Here is a 17,465-nt window from a genome sequence, read left to right as displayed (position 1 = left end):
CTCAGTATGCATTAGAATAGAATCTCTTGAAAGCATAAAACTCACAGGGCCTATAAAACAATAACACAATAAGAAAACAAACCATCTGGAACAGTACCTCACATCTCAATATTAATGTTGAAAGTAAATGGTGTAAATGCTCCACTTAAAAGATACAGATTGGCAGAATGGATAGAAAAATCATAAACCAAATATCTGTATTTTAGAAACCCACTTAATATGTAAAGATTCATATAAATTCAAGGTAAAGTGGTGAAAAAAGATATTCCACACAAATGGAAACCAAAAGCTAGCAGGAGTTACTATCCTTATATCAGATAAAACAGACTTTCAAACAACAATAGTAAAAAAAAAAAAGACAAAGAAGGTCATTATATAATAATAAAAGGATCAATCCAACAAGAGGATATTACAATCCTAAATTTATATGCCCCAACTCTGGAGCTCCCAGATTCATAAAACAATTACTATTAGACCTAAAAAATGAGCTAGAACAGCAACACAATAATACTGGGGGACTTCAACACTCCACTGACAGCACTAGACAGCTCATCAAGACAGAAGGTCAACAAGAAGCAATGGAATTAAACTACATGATAGAACAAATGAATCTAACATATATTTATAGAACATTCTACCAAAGAACTGCAGAATATACATTCTTCTCATCAGCATATGCAGCATTCTCCAAGATAGACCATATAATATGCCACGAAACAAGTCTTGATACATTTTAACATATCAAAATCATATTAAGTATCTTCCCAGACCACAGTAGAATAAAACTGGAAATTAACCCAAAAAAGAACCTCAAAACTATATAAATACATGGAAATTAAACAATCTGCCCATGAATTATTTTGGGGTTAACAATGAAACCAAGATGGAAATTAAAAATTCTTTGACATGAGTGACAACAGTGACACAGATTATTAAAACCTCTGGGATATAGCAAAAGCAATGCTAAGAGTACAGTTTACAATGTTAATGCCAATAAGAAAGTCTGAAAGTTCACAAATTGACAACCTAATGTCACACCTCAAGGAACTACAAGAGAAGAACTAAATCCAAAGCTAGCAGAAGAAATGACAAAGATCAGAGTAGAACTAAGTGAAATAGAAACAACAACAACAACAACAACAAAAAGTCAATGAAACCAAAGGCTGCTTCTGTGAAAATATGAACAAAATTGATAGACCATTATTAGCTAGATTAACCAAAAAGAAAAGATTCAAATAAACTCAGTTAGAAATGAAAATGATGACATTACAACCAAAACCATAGAAATATATAAAATCATTTGTGACTACTGTTAACACCTCTATGCACACAAACTAGAAAATCTAGAGGAAATGGATAAATTCCTAGAAACATACAACCCTCCTAGATTAAATCAGGAAGAAATAGAAACCTTGAACAGCCCAGTAACAAGCAATGAGTTTGAATCAGTAATATTTAAAATGTCAACACAAAAAAGCACAGAGCCAGATGAATTCACAGCTGAATTTTATCAGACATTCAAAGAATTGGTGCCAATCCTACTGAAACTATTCTGAAAGACTGAGAAAGAGGAAATCCTCCCTAACTCATTCTAGGAAGCCAGTAACACTGATACCAAAATGAGGAAAGGGCATATCAAAAAAAAAAAATTAAGGAAAAGAAAACTGCAAATCAATATCCCTGATGAACATAGATGCAAAAATCCTCAACAAAATACTAGCTAACCAAATCCAACAGCACATCAAAAGATACTACACCATGAACAAGTGGGTTTTATTCCAGAGACGGAGGGATGGTTTAACACATGCAAGTTAATAAATGTAATATATCACATAAACAAAATTAAAAACAAAAGCTATATGATCATTTCCATATAGGTAGAAAAAATAAATTATAAAAACTCCAGTATCCCTTTATGACAAAAACCCTCAACAAACTAGACATAGAAGGGACACACCTCAAAATAACAAGAGCCATGTATGACAAACTTACAGCCAACATCATACTAAATGGGGAAAAGCTGAAAGCATTCGCCCTTGAGAACTAAAACAAGGATGCCCACTTTCATCCCTTCTACTCAACAGAGTATTGGAATCATAGCCAGAGCAATCAGTCAAGAGGAAGAAATAAAGGGCATCCAAATTGGAAGAGACCAAGTCAAAATAAAGACTGTATATCTCAAAAACCCTAAAGACTCCTCCAAAAGTCTCCTAGATTTGATAAATTAATTCGGTAAAGTCTCAGGTTACAAAATCAAAGTATACAAGTCAATAGCACTGCTATACACCAACAATGACCAAGCAGAATCAAATCAGGAACCCAAACCCCTTTACAATAGCTGCACGGAACCAAGGAGATGAATGATCTCTATGAAAAGAACTACAAAACACTGCTGAAAGAAATCACAGATGACACAAATGGAAATATATCCGATGCTCATGAATTGGAAGGATCAATATCATGAAAATGACCATACTGCTCAAAACAATCTACAAATTCAATGTAATTCCTATCTAAATACCAACATTATTTTTCACAGAATTAGGAAAAACAATCCTAAAATTCATATGGAACCAAAAATGGGCCAAAATAACCAAAGCAACCCTAAGCAAAAATAATAAATCCAGAGGTATCACATTACTGAACTTCAAATTATACCAAAATGCTATAGTTACCATAACAGCATGGTACTGGTATAAAAATAGGCACGCGGACCAATGTAACAGAATAGAGAACCCAGAAATAAAGCCAAATACTTACAACCAACAAAGGATACAAAAACATAACTGGGGAAGGGCCACCCTATTTAATAAATGGTGCTGGGAAAACTGGATAGTCACATGTAGAAGAATGAAACAGGATCCCTCTCTCTCACCTTACACAAAAATCAGCTCAAGATAATCAAAGACTTAAGTCTATGACCTGAAGCTATAAAAATTCTACAACATAACCTGGAAAATCTCTTGCAGACACTGGCCTAGGCAGAAAATTTATGACTATGACCCCAAAAGCAAATGTAACAAAAACAAAAATAAATAAATGGGACCTAATTAAACAGAAAAGCTTCTGTACAGCAAAAGGCATAATCATCAGAATAAACAGACAACCCAGAGAATGGGAGAAGATATTTGCAAACTATGCATCCAACAAAGGACTAATATCCAGAATCTACAAGGAACACAAACAAGTCAGCAAGAAAGAAACAAATAATCCCAACAAAAACAATAGATGTTGGTGTGGATGTGGTGAAAAGAGGACATTTATACACTGCTTGTGAGAATGTAAGTTAATACAACCTCTATGGAAAACACTATGGAGAGTTCTTTAAAAACTAAAAGATCTATTCAATTCAGCAAACCCACTACTAGGTATCTACCCAAAGGAAAAGAAGTCATATCAAAAAGACATACACTTTGTTTATTGAAGCACAATTCACTATTGCAAAGATATGGAACCAACCTAAGTACCATTGTTCAGTGGGTGAATAAATAAAATGTGGTATATATACACCATGGAATACCACTCAGCCATAAAAATGAATGAGATAATGTCTTTTGCAGCAACTTGGATGGAGCTGTAGGAAATTATTCTAAGTGACATAACTCAGGAATGGAAAACCAAATACCACATGTTCTCACTTATAAGTGGTAGCCAAGCTATGGACACAAAGGCATACTCTGTGGTATAATGACCTTTGGAGACTCAGAAGGGGGAGGCTAGAAAGGGGGTGAGGGAGGAAAAAAACTACATATTGGGTATAATGTACACTACTCAGGTAATGGATGAACTAAAATCTCAGACTTCACCACTATACAATTTATCCAAGTAATCAAAAACTAAAAGCTATTGTAATAAAAATATTTTTTTATAAAAGGAAAGGAAATAAGGATGGGCATGGTGGCTCACATCTGTAATACTAGAACTTTGGGAGGCACAGGCAGAAGAACTGCTTGAACCTAGCAGTTCAAGACCAGACCAGCATGGGCAACACAGTGAAACCTCATATATACAAATTAAAAAAAAAAATTAGCCAGGCATGGCAGCACATGAGATTCTGAGGTGGGAGGATTGTATGAGCATTGGAGGTCAAGACTTCAGTGAGCCAGGATCATGGCACTGCACTCCAGTCTGGGTGACAGAGTGAGACCCTGTCTCAAAAAAAGAAAAGAAAGAGAAGGAGAGGAAAGAAAAAGAAAGAAAATAAGGAAAGGAAAGGAAAGGAAAGGAAAGGAAAGGAAGAGAGAATGGAGGGAGGGAGGGAGGGAGGGAGGAAGGATGGAAAGAAGGAAGGAAGGAAGGCAGGAAGGAAGGAAAGAAGGAAGGATGGAAGGAAGGAAGGAAGGAAGGAAAGAAGGAAGGAAGGAAAAAAAAAGGCAAACAGTATATCAAAGAGATATCTGCACTCCCATGTTTACTGAACCGCTACTCATAAGGGCCAAGATTTGGAAGCAACCTAAGTATCCATGAACAGATGAATGAATAAAGAAAATGAGGTACATATACACAATGGAGTATTATTCAGCCATAAAAAGTGAGATCCTGTCATTTGCAACAACATGGGTGGAACTGAATTATAGTTACCAGAGGCTGGGAAGGGTAGTGGAGGGTGATGCAGAACTGAGGATGGTAAATGGGTACCAAAAAATAGTTAGAAAGAATAAGATCTAGTATTTGATAGCACAACAGGGTGACTTCAGTAAATATGGTTTGGATCTGTGTTCCTGCCCAAATCTCATGTTGAATTGTAATCCTCAGTGTTGGAGGTGGGGCCTGGCGGGAGGTGATTGGATCATGAGGGCAGAATTCCCCTTTGGTATTGTCTTGGCAACAGTGAGTGAGTTCTCATGAGATACGATTGTTTAAAAGTGTGTAGCACCTCCCCATTCTCTATCTTCCTCCTGCTCCAGCTATGTAAGTAATGCCTGCTTCTCCTTTGTTTTCTGCCATGACTGTAAGTTTCCTCAGGCCTCCCCAGAAGTTGATGCCACCATGCTTCCTGTACATAATGCAGAACCATGAGCCAATTAAACCTCTTTTCTTAATAAATTACCCAGTCTCAAGTATTTCTTTATAGCAAAGCGAGAATAAGCTAACACAGAAAATTCATACCAAGGAGAGGAGCATTGCTACAGAGATACCTGAAAATGTGGAAACAGCTTTGGAACTGGATAACAGGCAGAGGTTGGAAGAGTCTAGGGGGCTCAGAAGAAGACAAGAAGATGAAGGAAAGTTTGGAACTTCCTAGAGACTTCTTGAATGGTTGTGACAAAAATGCTGACAGTGATATGGACAGTGAAGTACAAACTGAGGAGATCTCAGATGGAAATGAAGTTCTTGGGAACTGAAGCAAAGGTCACTTTGTTAAGCACTAGTGAAGAGCTTTGCTGCATTGTGACCTTGCCTTCAGGATCTCTGGAACTTTGAACTTCAGGTATGACTTAGGGTATCTGGTGGAAGAAATTCCTAAGGAGCAAAGCCTTCAAGAAGTGGACTGGCTGCTTCTAACAGCCTAGGCTCATATGTGTGAGCAAAGATATGACCTGAAATTGGAAGTTATATTTAAAAAGGAAGCAAAGTGTAAAAGTTTGGAAAATTTGCAGCCTGGCCATGTGGTAGAAAAGAAAAGACCATTTTCAGGGAAAGAATTCAAGCAGGCTACAGAAATTTGCATAGAAAAGAGGAGCCAGATTCTAATAGCTAAGACAATAGGGAAAAGGCCCTGAAAGCATTTCAGAGACATTCCTGGCAGCCCCTCCCATCACAGGCCTTGAGGCCAAGGAGGGAAGAATGGTTTTGTGGGTCACACCCAGGGGCCTCTGCTGCCCTGTGCAGCCTCAGGACACTGCTCCCTGCATCCCAGCCACTCCAGCTCCAGCCATGGCTCAAAGGGGCTCATATACAGCTTGTGCCACTACTTCAGTGGGTACAGGCCACAAGCCTTGGCAGCTTCCACATGGTGTTAAGCCCACAGGTGCACAGAGTTGAGGCTCAGGAGCCTCTGTCTCGATTTCAGACAACATATGGAAAAGCCTAGACATTCAGGTAAAAGCCTGCTGCAGTGGCAGAGTCCTCACAGAAAACCTCTGCTAGGGCAGTGCAGAGGAGAAATGTGGGGTTGGAGCTCTCAAACAGAGTACTCACTGGAACACTGACTAGTGGAGCTATGAGAAGAAGGCCACTGCCCTCCAGACCCTGGAATGGTAGAGCAACCTACAGCTTGCACCATGCTCCTGGAAAAGCTGCAGGCACTCAGTGCCAACCCCTGAGAGCAGCCACAGGGGCTGAACCTTGCAAAGTCTTAGGAGCTGAGGCTCCTGAGTCCCTGTTGGACCAAAGGCACTCAACTCAGGCTTGTGCTATGACTTGCTTTGACCAATGGCAGATGCAGGGCAAGCTGACACTTAAAATGTGTGTGTGTAACTTGTTTTCAGCTCATGGCACTGCAGTTACTTACCATTAAAAAGATCATGCTTTAGTTAGCCTCTGCTCCTTTAGAGTGGGCCCCCAGAGCAAACACAGGTAGAATACACCTGAGCCTGAAATGAAGCCTTTTATAAAACCATGCAGTCAAGCCCAGGCCTGGATAAGCCCAATCATGAGTGGCCTAAAGATCTACTAATGTGTTGTTTTAAGACATTGAATTTTGAAGTATTTTTACAGCAATAGCAGACAGATAGAACAATCTATACAAAAAAAGGGCAAAGCTTTGAATATGCACTTCACACCAAAATTTATGAAAAGTTGCTTAACTCCATTAGTAATCAGGAAAATGAAGAAAGAAACCACAATGAGGTACCAATGCATCCCCACTAGAATGACAAAAATTAAGAAGTCTGTCACTACTAGATGCTGGCAAGGTTGAGGAGCAATGACAACTCTCATACTCTGCTGGAAGAAGATTAAATGTTGCAACCCATAAAAAGCAACTCAGAATGAACTTGAAAGTTGAAGATAATTCCAGCAAATTCCATGACCCCATGGCTCCAGCAATTACACAAAATTAAGAGATAAGTTCACGTTAATGGGAAAAAAATGAAAACAATTATCAACAGGAATCTGAGAAAATAAACTGTGGCATATTCAGACAATATAACATTACACAATGAAAATAAATCAACTGCAACTACACATGCAAGAATATAAATATTATCAATAATGTTGAATGAGCAAAGCAAGCCAGAAGACTATATACTACTTTTGTTGAGAGATGGGATCTTGCTATGTTGCCCAGGCTGAACTCAAACTCCTGAGTTCAAGCGATCCTCCTGACTCAGCCTCCCCAGTAACTGAGATTACAGGTGCATGCCACCATGCCCAGCTTTATAATACCATTTTTAAAATACAAAATCAAGCAAAAGCCCTTAATGTGTACCTTAGATATATATGGTAAACTATATAAGTAGTATATATAAAGTAAACTACCTCTTATACAGTAAAGCTTTTTTGAAGAAGCATGGAAATAGGAAACAAAAAATTCAGCATAGCAGTTGGGGAGGAAAATTAGTATCATGTTTTCATTCTTAAGCTGGATGGTGGCTTTATAGATATATGTTTACTATACTTCATGACTTACATATTGAAATATGTACGTTGCCTTGTATAAATACAATATTATAGGATTTCTTAAAGTCCTTTGAAATGGTGTACCCTACTCATCCAATATAAGAAAGAAAAGTTGATACAGGTAAAAGAGTGGACACAGTATGTTTTCTTTTAACTGAACAGTCCATTTTTCCTGCTTTGAAACCCCTTTTTCAGCAAGGCTTGCTCCTTTTTTGATTGGGAAAAAGTATCTCACCAGATCTTTTGTAAGAACATACCACGTACAGTCAGCAACAGGCAGAAGATAGGGTGCGTGCACTGCTCCTACCCATCTACCTTCATTAGATCACACTATTCCGAAGGAAGGAGGAGTCTATGACCGAACCAGGGCATCAGCCTCCTCCATCCTACTCCTTGACACAGGGCATAAGCTATGCCCTGGCATTTCTAACTCCACTGAGTGAAATCTGAGCAGAGACAAAATATGGAAATCACAAGAAAGACAAACTGACTCTGGCTCTCTTAAGCGAAAAAGGTGTCTACTGTAAGAATATCCAAGGCTCAGAGATTTAACATCTGTGACAAGATCAGACAGAAACAAAGGGATCAAGAAAGCAGATGGCAGACCAAACATCCCATGGCTAAACCAGCCTGATCAGCATGGCACCCCATTTCTTCTGCTGCTGAAGCCCCTGGAATGAGTGAACTAACTACTTTACCTGTTCCCTTCTTGCTAGAGTCTCTCTCTCTCAAGCCAAAGTCCTGGGAAACAGCATCCAATTGACCAATCTTAGATCTTCTTCCTGCACTCTTGGACAAAGCAATGGGGAAATGGAGGATCTGCCTCCTGGAAAACCCTAAGTCTTCTCTCATAATTCCCGTAAAGGAAAGCAGGGTTCTATGAGCAAGAGAGATGGATGATGAGTAGGGGAGGAAAGGCTGCTTCCCACTCTGGGCTATGAGATGTCATCAGCTAGTTGTACATACTTTTCATATCCAACTGCATGGCTACAATGTAAGAGGAATGTAGAATGGTTGCCGAGGTCTGAAGTTCTGTTCCACTGATAAGTATTGTTATTGATGATGTCATTATTGGGCATTCCAAGGGCGTCAGCAATATTAATTTCTTCTTACTATAGGACAGACAGTACATTAAGCATTGTATGTTCATTAATTTGTCTACTCCTTCCAATGACCCTGATTTAACTGTAATAGCTACATACATGATCTTTCAGTTATGGACAGGGGAAAATAACTGTAAAAGAATACAGGCAACACTTAGAAAAAGGAAAAATAATAAACACAGGAAAAGAAACGCACTATTACTAGAAAACAGGAAAATGCGTATTAAATGTAAATATCCTCTTCTACTCAGGAATATGACTGGTAAAGATAAGGCTCACCAAGTGTTGAAGCGAGTGTGATGCAAGCATCAGGAGCTCTCACATCCTGCTGAGGAGGTGAAAATTGGTACAACTACTTGATGAAGCCCTTGGTAATATCTAACAAAGCTGAGTAAGGCTGGAACTACGCATGCCTAGAACCCGGCTGTTTCTAGATAGATAGAAAACCTCTAGCACATGTGCAAAAGGTACAATGTTTATCATGGCTTTTGTTTGTAACAGGAAATATATGATAATACCCAAACACCCATCAATAGGAAAATGAATAAATTGTGATATATTCAAAAATGGAATGTTATACAGCACTTAAAAGAGCTACAGTGATATATATTCTATCACAGATAACTCTATAAAATATATTTGAACCAAAAGAACAGGGTGCAGGATGACACATACCATACATCATTTACATAATATTTGCTTATAGATACACACACACATCAGGTTAAAATGTAACAACACTACTGAAAACGAGACCAACGACAGCACAGCAATTATGTCTCAGGAGGGGTGAAGATACACAGGTTTGGGGACAGGAGACTTCAAGTGTAATTGCAATGCTTCATTTCTTAAAAAAGCAGAACCAAGTGTGGCAAAATACTGAGATTAGTAAATCTGGACAGCCAGCGCAGAGTTGTTCATTTTCTTATTCTCTATACTTCACTGCATATTTGAATATTTAAAACAAAAATTCAACATTAGGGGTAGGTTATAGGACGAATTTTATATGTTCTCATATTTATTTCTTTAGAGGTCTCATTTGCCCCTGAATATCATCATCAAGTAACCACGTTGTGTATTCCCTCAAAAGCAATCATTTGCTCAGAACCTTAAAAAACAATGAAGACATTTAACAAATCATAATTATCATCATCCCTGTAACTGCATTTATTAAGTAAGTTCCTACTGTGTGCCAAGCACATGGGGGCAGCCTGGCAACAGCCTCTTTACACTGAAGTAGCTCAAGGTGACACTGCCAGTAACAGCAAAGCTGCAATTTGTCTATCTCCAAAATGTAACACCTTACCTCATGGCTCCATTTCTAAAAGTATATTGCTGCTGCCCCTGGCTACATTATAGTAGCAAAGCATGTGTTTCATGCATAGGGGTAATATTAACATATATATTTGACTGGCAGGTAGTGGGAAAGCGTGTAAATAAATGACTTGCCTAAGCTCATGTGACTAGCTGGTAGCAGAGCTAGAACTGGAATCTAAATTTTAAACAATAGACCACTTCATAGCTTATTGAGAAGGACAGACTACACTAATTACAACAGATTTTCCAACAAATGCCTCTCTGAAGCTTTTCCAAAATTGAATGTTCCTAATATCACACCACTAAGCACTGTTCAAATAAATTGCCTTCCAGGAATATCTTTAATACTCTGGCACTTGAATCATGACAACTAGCACTACTGCCAAAATGACATACAACATTAAATGACATGAAAACGCACTATATGCAGAAATAAAATCAAACTATTTTGTTGCTAGAACATGTCTCTACTAGGAGCATTTCAAGATAGCATTAAATTTTTGTGAATTTATTACTTGGAATTTTCATTCAGCAAATAAAAAACTAGTACTACGGAAACTTTCTCTAATCTGATACGGTGACAGGCGAGAAGTCAGAATGAAGTAGTGGAAAAGTCATCCAGTCACACAAGTTCTAGATCTGACTCTCCAGCTTAGCTGGCAAGGAGACAAAGGCAAATCACAGCCTCATGAAGCCTCACCCACACTGAATACACAGAGCTCTGCTGGAAAATGGGACCACGTTTGGGAATACGTTATTTTTAAAAATTGAAGTGTAACATACATGCAGAAAAATGAATAACAGCTTAGGCCAGCGCTCAATAAATTTTCATGCACTGAACACATGTAATTAGCTTCCAAATCAAGAAACAGAACATGCGAACACGTACCCCTTGGTCACTACTTCAATCAAGGCAAATCTTGATGGTTGTCCCACCTTCTAACACAATAGATGACTTCTGTTTCTTTTTTTCTTTTCTTTTCTTTTTTTTTCTTTTTTTTTTTTTTTTTTTTGAGACAGAGTTTCGCTCTGTCGCCCAGGTTGGAGTGCAGTGGTGCGATCTCGGCTCACTGCAAGCTCCGCCTCCTGGGTTCACGCGATTCTCCTGCCTCAGCCTCCCGAGTAGCTGGGACTACAGGTTCCCACCACCACGCCCGGCTAATTTTTTGTATTTTTAGTAGAGACGGGGTTTCACCCTGTTAGCCAGGATGGTCTCAATCTCCTGACCTCGTGATCCAGCCGCCTCAGCCTCCCAAAGTGCTCGGATTACAGGCCTGAGCCACCACGCCCGGCCTTCTGTTTCTTTTTATACACTCTAGAAATGGAATTACAGAGTATTTGTCTTTGTCCATTTTCTGTTGCTTATAACATAACACATGAAACTGGGTAATTTATAAAGAAAAGGAATTTATTTCTTACACTCATGGAGGCTGAGAAGTTCAAGGTTGAATGGGGCACATCTGGTGAGGGCCTTCTCGTGGTGGGAACTGTCTACAGAGTCCCAAGGCGCACAAGTATCGCACGGTGAGGGGGCTGAGCACGTTGGCTCATGTCTCCTTCCTCTTCTTATGAAGCCACCATTTCCACTCCCATGATAACCCATTAATCCATTCACCCATTAATCTATTAATCCACAAATGGATTAATCCATTCAAGGCTCTTGCCTTTTAAATGCTGCGCACCTCTCCATATTGCCATATTAGGGATTAAGTTTCAACAGGAGTTTTGGAGGAGACAAACATTCAAATCATATCAGTTGCATAGTTTTCTGTGTCTCATTTCTTTTACTAACATAATGTTTGTGACACCCATCCATACTGTTGTATGCAGATGTAGACAGTACACCCTTACTCTTGTATAGTATTGCAGAGTGTGTAAAACACATTTATCCATTTTGTTGCTGATGAGTATTTGAGTAATTTCCAGCTTTGGGATACTACAAATAATGCTACTTAAACAATCTACTATACTTATTTTGCTGAAACATACATTCAGTACATTTCTGTTAAGTCCATACCTAGGAGTGGAACTCTCATGTCACAGAGTATATGAATTACTTTCCTATTGCTGCTGTAACAATTTACCCCAACTTGGTGGCCTAAAACAACACAAATGTATTATCTTACAGTTAAGGAGGTCAAAAGTCCTAAATAGATCCCACTAGGCTAAAAATCAAGGTTTCGCCAAGGGTGTGCCCAGAAGCTCTAGAAGATAATCCATTTTCTTGCCTTTCGCAGCTTCCAGAGGCTTCCAGCATTCCTTGGCTCGTGACCCCTTCCTCCACCTTCAAAGCCAGCAATGGCTGATCAAGTCTTCTTAGGATAATGTCACCCAGACACAGATTCTTCTGCTTCCCTCTTCCACATTTAAAGGAACTATGCAATTACATGGGTCTGCCTGAATAATCCAGAATATCTCCCTTAAAGTCAGCTGATCAGCAAACTTCATTTCATTGGCAACCTTATTTCCACCTTTCCATACAACATAACATATTCACAGGCTCCAAGAAGCAGGATATCAACATCTTTGAGGGTCAAGATTCTACCACCCATAGTATGCATATATTCTGAAAGTGTTTTTAAAACTTCTACTACAAACACTTTATATGATAATAAAACAAACTCAAGCTTCTTTCTTTCTATGTAGCAGATCTGATTTCTTGTTAGCCTTATAATTCTCTCTAACTAGAAAAAATTTTTTTGCAGTTACTAAATATTAAAATACATTTTAAAAGTTGTAAATCTATATCTAGTTATTTTCCACTTTGTGCAACACAATACACTAGGGGCTACAGAAATATAAAATAAGTGACTTCTGGTCGAGAGGTCAACTGAGCAGATGCAGAGGAAAAAAGAAATACTAGGAAAATACAGCAAAATTATTTATATTACACAACTCAGTTCTGGATTATTAAAAAACAGAAATGTCAGAAACAAACAAAAAACAACTGAGGAACTAAATCAGATATACATATTAGGGGTTTTGCTTTTTATTCCTATCTGGGGGTAGAAACTGAAGCCATAAGCTAAATGCATGGTTTTGAGCTAGAAATTGTCTCCATCATCCAAAAGGTTGTCCTATCTTTGATTAATGACTAATAAACCTTCACTCACTGGCTTAGACAGTATCACAGAGGAGGACCACCCCATTAAAACACTGTTGGAACAAGAATCGCTGAGAGATCAGAGATCCAATCTTGTACTAAACATAGGTGTGGCGGTCCAATTCCCCCTACCCAGCAATGCAGAAACCTCAAATCAATTATAATAAAACTGCCCCATAGCAATACCTCAACAGCCTGGGATGCTCTCAAAATTAGTATGAAAAAAAAGTCTCACTGAAGATAAGCTCTTGGACTAAAACTAGAAAGCCCACAATGAAGCTCACCAACCTAAGTGTCATAAGAAGCAGCAAACAGAAGCATGAATACCCTAGACGTCTTCATAACAGAAAAAGCCTAGAGGAACTTAAAATCAAGTATGTATAAACTTGTGATGAAATATGTGAAAAAACAAACTTGGTAAGATAAGAACAATATTTTTGTTTCAAAAAGAGCAAATTTGAAAAAGAAGTAAATACAAAATCTGGAAATAAAATGCATAATACAGTATGAAAGCATCTGTAGGTATGTTGAATAAGTTTACTTTTTAGAAGTGAAAACTGGTATATTGGAGGCGATCACCCAAAATAAAGCACAGGAAGATCAAGCGCTAAAAATTATCAAGGAGAAGAGACATAGAGGATAAATTAAGATAACTTATATCCAACAGTAGATTTACAAGGTGAGATTAAAAAAAAAAAAAAGAGGAAATATGTAAAACGCAAGATTAAGCACAGTCCCTGACCTCCAGGAGCTCACAATCCAGCAGAAAAATCACTGGCCTATGTTCTCAGAGCTGAAAATAGCACTCAGGACTCATGACTCCCAGGGAAGGGCTCTTCCCACCTTGACATTCTGCCTTCATATCATGTCATCAGCTTCTCACCCTTCAGGCTTGAACTGACATAATTTGAAAGCAGGGAAATAATGCTACCCTACAAGCCCTGAGCGAGTCAGAGCTGAGGTAAGGATCTACTTTGCTGAATCTAATTAAGACTCACTATTGTAGTTTTAACTACCCTCCTCTTGGTTAAAATAAGCCAAATAGTTGACATGTTCTGAAGACCACTGGGCTGCTCACAGCATAAAATGCGTTAAGAAGAACCTATTGGTTTAGCCAGCCTGACATCCTCTTTCTTTGTCCAACTACCTGATTTTTAGTTTGGGGAGTTTCATTCTGAGTCACATGGTTCCAGGGTAGGCAGGTAACTCAGAAAGGGCCCATTCAATAAAATTTACCCTCGTGGCCACAGTCATTGGTTCAGGGATGGATATGTAACCTAACCAAAACCAAAGAGATTCAATTCTAGGATTCTTATCAGAAATACTGTGCAGAAGAACCTCTTTATCTAGGACTGTTAGATTCATAGAATGTAAGCCTAGATCTGCAGGGGCCGCTAAGTAAAAGAAAGGTCCATTCAGACCAAAGACAAGGCAGAGGAAGGTGGAACAAAGTGCTGGGAGTGACTAGCCTCTAGAGTCAGCCATGACTGGTCCAACTCCACCCCAGTACTGCTCAGTTTTGTGAGCTAATAACTTCCCTTTTCTGGTTCAGCCATTTCTGTTCTTTGCAACTAGAAGAATCCAGACTAATAAAAATGTTGAAAGCTAGAAAGCAGCAGTAGCAGTAGCAGCAGCAACAGTATGAGAATAGATGCTCTCTAAATAGCTCTCCAATTTAAAACACTGAGAAAGATTTGGATTGTAATCCCAACGTTACTCTAACTCATTAACTATACCCTACTTTGTGAATGCAATTTCCATTCTGTAATGTCTTAAGAGTTCTTCCAACTACCTTAAAAGACCTCAAAAAATTACAAACAACAATTTAAAACAAAATTCTTTTTAATTAGTTAAAATGTGAAAAAAATACATATGGCATTTAAAATTTTAGGAAAATTAAGAGCTGCCACAAAATAAAAGTATGAAAACTTTCAAAGGTAGGAATCAATAATAATGATAATGAATGGGTTTTAGAAAATGAAGAAGCAAAAAAAGGTAAGGCTTTGGTGCCAAAAAGAAAAAAAAACATCTAATTGGGCCAAGCGTGGTGGCTCACGCCTGTAATCCCAACACTTTGGGAGGCTGAGGCGGGCAGATCACAAGGTCAAGAGATCGAGACCATCCTGGCCAACATGGTGAAACCCCATCTCTACTAACAATACAAAAATTAGCCGGGTGTGGTGGCACGTGCCTGTAGTCCCAGCTACGCAGGAGGCTGAGGCAGGAGAATCACTTGAACCTGGGAGGCGGAGGTTGCAGTGAGCCAAGATCACACCACTGCACTCCAGCCTGGCGACAAAGTGAGACTCCATCGCAAAAAAAAAAAAAAAAACCTAATTGTTTATGAATAAGATTAGCATGGAGAAGCAGGATGCAGGTAGGGTGGGAAGAGATGTACACATGTGTGTTTACATAACTGGGAAGATAGCTCCAGCCATAAGAGAACAACCACGGACATCTCTCCAGCAAATCAATGGAAACAAGACATCTTTTTTCTGTCATCAACTTTCAAGGTCTCTGTGTCTCTTTATGTTCCTAGTCACTCAATAATGTTACAATGATCTTCCCCAAAACCCTCAAATATCAAATATTAATATGCCAATAAGTGCACTAAACTCATCCTTTCTCTCCATTCTGTCTGCAAGAAGTTACATATATCTGTACTATGTGTTCTATCCAGAAATATAGAACACATCATGTATGAGGTAGCCAGATATTAAGTGGCCTTAAAGCATTCCAAACGATGCCATATTTGATTGAGAAAGCACATTCTGTACATTTTGACACATGTGAAATCAAGATGGTCTTGCAGTGCTGCTAACCAGGTAGTGGTTCTTATGTAGTCATCGCTGCCTGCCTAAGCACAGGTTTGGCTGTGCCTCTTGGCAGCTTGACAGAACATCTGCAACCTTTTGATGCTCAGGTCAACAAAGGTTGACCTAAGACCATTTGAAAAAGGAACAGGAGTCCCAGTTGGTGTCAGGTAAACTCTCTGATGATACCATCACATGCAGAATGCATGTCAATAGCTTGGAAGAAAAACCCAGAGACAATATTAAAACACCCTCTTAAGAAATGATTCAACATTAACACCCCCAAGGGCACAAAGGGTGATACTCTACAGGAAAACACAGGCATCAATGACTCTAAGTTAAAAGTGATTCAGTACTCAGACTCGGAAGGTGACAAAGTTTTTTTAAAAAAATATCTAGTTTATTAAACTAATAATTTTCTCTTAAATATGTACAAAAATGATAATAAAAATATGTTTAAAAAGTACAGGGGAGTTCCTTCAAAAAGGAACATACATTCTTCATGATTAAAAACATCAAAATATAATTGTTTAATTGGCATTGTTTTTTCTTACCTAGTGGTCCTTAAAATAATGAAGCAGCTTACAGGCAATAATGTAGTGGAGGAAACCCAGTAATTTTTACAGGAATGTCATACATAGCAAATCTACCTTCTAGTTTATGAAAGATATAGTTTGTTTGGGGGTAAGGAGATTTCTTTGTGATTCCCAAAAACATATGAGCTGATTTCCTCACCATATTGCCCATGAAATTTTAACTGTCTATTGACAATTATGTATTTTTATCTTTGCTCTGTCAAATCTGTGTCTGGATTTAAATAAGATCATTAAATATATTTCTGAAATGTCCCCTTTATATATGTCCAAAATCACTGAAATAAAAATATAACTCTAGCAACACTAAAAAAAGCATGTACCAAGACCTCTCTTGAACCGTTAATGGTTTACCTTTGTCTCTCCAAAATTTGTCTCTCTAAGGTATCAAGGCTCTCAGAAATCAATTGCTCTCTTATTTTATTTTATTTATTTTTTTTTTTTTGAGATGGAGTCTTGCTCTGTTGCCCAGCCTGCAGTGCAGTGGCACGATCTCAGCTAACTGCAACCTCCCTCTCCTGGGTTCAAGCAATTGTCCTACCTCAGCCTCCTGAGTAGCTGGGATTACAGGCACCCACCACCACGCCCAGCTAATTTTTGCATTTTTAGTAGAGACAGGGTTTCACCACATTGGCCAGGCTGGTCTCGAACACCTGACCTCAGGTGATCCGCCCGCCTCAGCCTCCCAAAGTGCTGGGATTACAGGTGTGAGCCACTGCGCCTGTCCTCAATTGCTCTTTTAGAGATAAAAATAATATGCTATCACAGCACACTAATTATATGGGTATTAGAGGATCATGACTACTCTAAAATCAATTTGCAAACTAAAAATAATGCATGCTTCTTTGCTGTAATGATATGCACTAAAGATCACCTATCAAATCTGGGTTATTCTTCCAACAGCTGTAATATGGTTTGGCTCTGTGTTCCCACCCAAATCTCATGTTGAATTGTAATCCCCCTAATCCTCCAC

General features: G+C 38.6%; 1 protein-coding gene across 4 annotated transcripts in view; it reads right to left on the bottom strand.

Annotated features, from left to right (window-relative positions):
• The window catches only part of L3MBTL4 (L3MBTL histone methyl-lysine binding protein 4), a 462,348-nt gene that overhangs the window by 365,287 nt on the left and 79,596 nt on the right, over nucleotides 1–17,465 (bottom strand). The window contains exon 1 of one of the 4 annotated variants that reach the window (XM_054460569.2): nucleotides 8,262–8,327. The exons of the other annotated variants lie outside the window; for them this stretch is intronic. The gene's annotated coding sequence lies outside the window, so the exon portion shown is untranslated. Of the gene's footprint in view, nucleotides 1–8,261; nucleotides 8,328–17,465 lie in introns of those variants that run through there. 4 annotated transcript variants of the gene reach the window in all.

Source organism: Pongo pygmaeus, chromosome 17 (genome assembly GCF_028885625.2).
Source record: "Pongo pygmaeus isolate AG05252 chromosome 17, NHGRI_mPonPyg2-v2.0_pri, whole genome shotgun sequence".
Classification (NCBI taxonomy): Eukaryota; Metazoa; Chordata; class Mammalia; order Primates; family Hominidae; genus Pongo; species Pongo pygmaeus.
The sequence above is the reverse complement of the archived record's forward strand: the minus strand, read 5'-3'. Positions and strand labels throughout refer to the sequence as shown.